We start from the raw sequence: 3,891 nt of genomic DNA on the forward strand, positions 1-3,891 counted from the left end.
TCCCAGCTAATAATTTAACGTTAAAAAAACGTTATTATAACGTATGGAGTTGGTTCAAAAAACGTTTCAAAACGTAATTTTGTGGGGTTTTGAAAGCGTTTTAATAACTTTTTAATGTAACGTTTTAAAAACGTTATTATAACGTAAAAATAACCTTGGTTACATCGACTTTGGTCTTGTATCAGGTTTTAAAAACGTTTACAAAGGGTATTTATTACGTTTGTAAAACGTTATAATATTGCGTTTTAAAAACGTATTTATGTGGAGTTTTTAAAACGTTTTAATAAAGTTTCAATTTAACATTCAGAAACGTCATTATGACGTTATTTTGGTGTTTTTAAACGTTTTAAAAACATTCTTAAAATGTGTTACAATACCAAAGTCAATGTAACTAGAGTTCTTTTTAACTCTAGTTACATTCACTTTGGTCTTGTAACACTTTTTAAGAATGTTTTAAAAATGTTTAAAAACATCAAAATAACGGTAAAACTTTTGAGTTGGATCGGTGTTCCAAGACGTTTTCAAAACTTGAACAAGCGCTGTACATTGAACCGTGGATATCCTTAGGTCGGCCTCTGGTCACAGGTATGATTCCAACTACGTCGTGTGATGCTCCGGGATAAAGATACAAAAGAGGTCAACAATACAAAATTACTTACACTTACGTAGCGTTATGTGTTTATCCTTTAATGTTTAATACTGTACTGTACTTTTTTGTGATTTTTCATTACTGTTAAACTTGACTTAACCAAAAATATTCTTTTGAATATCTCATAGTGAAACATTTGCTCAGCTCTAAAAACTATATTATACTTTTAAAAAAATCCAGTTGCAGTGTACTAAGGTAACACCAACTCAATTGGTTTAATTACAAACGTATGTATGATCACCCTTGTTAATATATTTTTTTAATGCTGAATATTAGTCATATAAACAAGTTGCAGATTAGAATAAACACATTTATATTTTTAAAAACATGTGTATGTGAAATATTTATGAAAATATAATATAATGTAAGTAAAAAATATAGTGGTTTTAAAAATTTCTAATAACTAGTCTGAAAACCGTGATATACAACATCCTTAAAACATTTAATTCACATTCTGTATCAATGTAATAGTTTATATAATGAAAATAATAAATGAAAATGCGATAGGTAATTAAACTGTTTGAAGTGATCATTATGGAATGATAAACATACTCATACAGTACATACAATGTTACTATATAATGCTGATAGCCCACCATTTCAATGATTATAAAACAGTGACGTAATATTATATAATATAAAATAAAGCCTGGACTTAGAGATGTAATAATGCATACAGAGTGCCTTTAAAGTCAGGCTCCGGAGGGGGAAAAATTTGATATGTTGTAGAACTGATTTTTCTAAGACAGAAAAAATTGAATGAAATACAGATTTTTTAATATTTAAAAACTGGGGGGAAAAGGGCGCAACTGCCCATTTTCACACCTTATTCCCCCAGTTTTTAAATATTAAAAAATCTGTATCTCATTCACCGTTCCCCAGTTTTTCATCAAACGAGTTTTTTTTTTGTCTTGGACTTTAAGAAGAACGGTGGACTTGCCTAAATGCTGTTGAACTTTCTTCCCTCAGGTCATTGGTAATTAAAAGTTAACATATATTTATAAATTAATGGCATCAACCAAAAGAGTATTAATTAAAGAAAAGTTAATAAACAATATATAAAATCCACAAATGAGCAGTCATACAGGCAATACAAAATAGTATTCACAATCAAAATGGTAAACGATGATATTGTGACCTGTTCCAACACTGAAAGCAGACTTAGAACTCTTAATTAACTGTAATATTATAGCTAGCAACTTATGTATACATATGGTAATGGTAATGGTTGGAGCCTTATATAGCGCAAAGTACATGGTCTCTATGCGAAAAACAAGAAAAAACAAAGCTACCCTAGGCTACACAGAAACTAAAAGTCAGAAGAGACAGACTATTGCAGAAGAGCCAACACCAATGCGATCGTTTTCCTGCAATTTGAGACCACTGGCAATTAAGCAGCAGTTGGCAAGACCACAACTCACAGATGCTCTAATGGTGTTGGGTAACTAAATAGCCTATCAAAAATATAAAAAAAAAAAACAAAATAAAAAATTACAAGGTTTGAAAAAGGTGTGTTTTAAGTCTTAGTTTAAATACCGCAAGGGAGGTTGATTCACGAATGGTACTGGGAAGTGTGTTCCAAAGTTTAGGAGCTGCAACCCGGAAACACCTCTCTCCGTATTTAGTGCGGCTCCAAGAGAGTGAAAGTGTTGTAGAGCTTGACGTAGATCTAAGTGTTCTACTGCATGATGTTGACCGGAGCTGCATGAGTTCCTTAAGGTAAAATGGCGAGGAATTATGAAGCGTTTTGTAAGTAAAGACAAGAATTTTAAATGCAATACGCTGTCGTACTGGAAGCCAGTGCAGTGATCTGAGTATAGGGGTAATGTGATGTCTTTTAGGAATTTGTTTAATAAGGCGAGCTGCAGAATTTAATTGGTTTGTATTTTCTTGATCATCGAGTTTGGTAATCCACAAAGGAATCCATTACAGTAGTCAATTCGGGATGTAACCAAAGCATGTACAAGCTTGGATGCAGCATATTCATTTCAGAAACGTCTAATGTGACTGATGTTTCTGATATGATAAGAGGCAGATTTGCAGATGTATTTAACATGTTTTTCTAGCGTCATGGAAGAATCGAAAATGACTCTAATGTTCCGAGCAGTAGTGGAAGACAAGATGGTGGTGTTACCAACACTAATACTAACATCAGTCGGCAAGTTTTTACGATAGCGCAAGTGGAAAAATAGTGCTTCTGTCTTACTAGGGTTGAAACAGAGCTTAATTGATGCTAACCATAACTGAACATCTACTAGACATGCTTCTATAGACTTCACTGCTTCGTCAAGTAACTGAGGTTTAAATGATATATAAAGTTGGATGTCATCAGCATATATATGGTATTTGCATGCATGTTTGGAGATTATTTGACTAAGTGGACAAACGTAGGTAAGGAAAAGTATTGGTCCTAAAGTGGAACCTTGAGGTACACCACAATAGAGATTTTCAGGGGCAGATACCGAAGTAGAAACACTAACTGATTGTTTTCTAGATGTTAGATAGGAGCAAAACCGTTCAAGCGCTTTTCCTGAGAAGCCAATTTCGTCAAGTCTATTGATGAGAATTGTATGGTCGATGGTGTCAAATGCAGCTGATAGATCTAAGTATACTGCAAGAACAGAGAGTCCATTGTCTAGAGCATACATAACATCATCATTAATCTTTAGAATTGTTGTTTCTGTACTGTCAAACTTGCGGTATGCTGACTGGTATGGATCAAATAGGTTGTTGCATGCAAGATGTTTCACTAAAAAGCCACAGCAACAACTTTCTCAATAACCTTCGAAATAAATGGGATATTCGTTATAGGTCAATAATTGGATAAAACAAATATTTAAATATACATTATATATACATTAAATATATGTATATATATTTGAGGATATACAGGCTTGTCGTGGCCTTGATAGATTTGAATAAGAGTGAGCCCTCTATGTTTATTGTTTTATTTCGGGTCATTAGGCATTTTTCGTTTTGACTACGCGGCCAGTCTACTACGAACTAATGGAGCGTGACGGCAACGCCAAGACACTGTTCGCGTAGTAGACCAAGAGCTGTTTTCGTTTTTTAAGGCGACTACGACGACGCAGCACACACATAGGCCTACCAGAGAACAATGTTCCCTTGTTTTATATTTGAAAAAGGAAATGTGAAAAAAAAAACTTTAGCCAAATACTGTATACAAAATAAAAAGTTTCCAGTAAACACTGAGTGATGTTTCGCTGTTGGCTAGGATCTAG

This window comes from Anneissia japonica, unplaced genomic scaffold (assembly GCF_011630105.1).
Source record: "Anneissia japonica isolate Jap-2015-1 unplaced genomic scaffold, ASM1163010v1 scaffold287840_len1291095_cov163, whole genome shotgun sequence".
NCBI classification, from domain to species: domain Eukaryota; kingdom Metazoa; phylum Echinodermata; class Crinoidea; order Comatulida; family Comatulidae; genus Anneissia; species Anneissia japonica.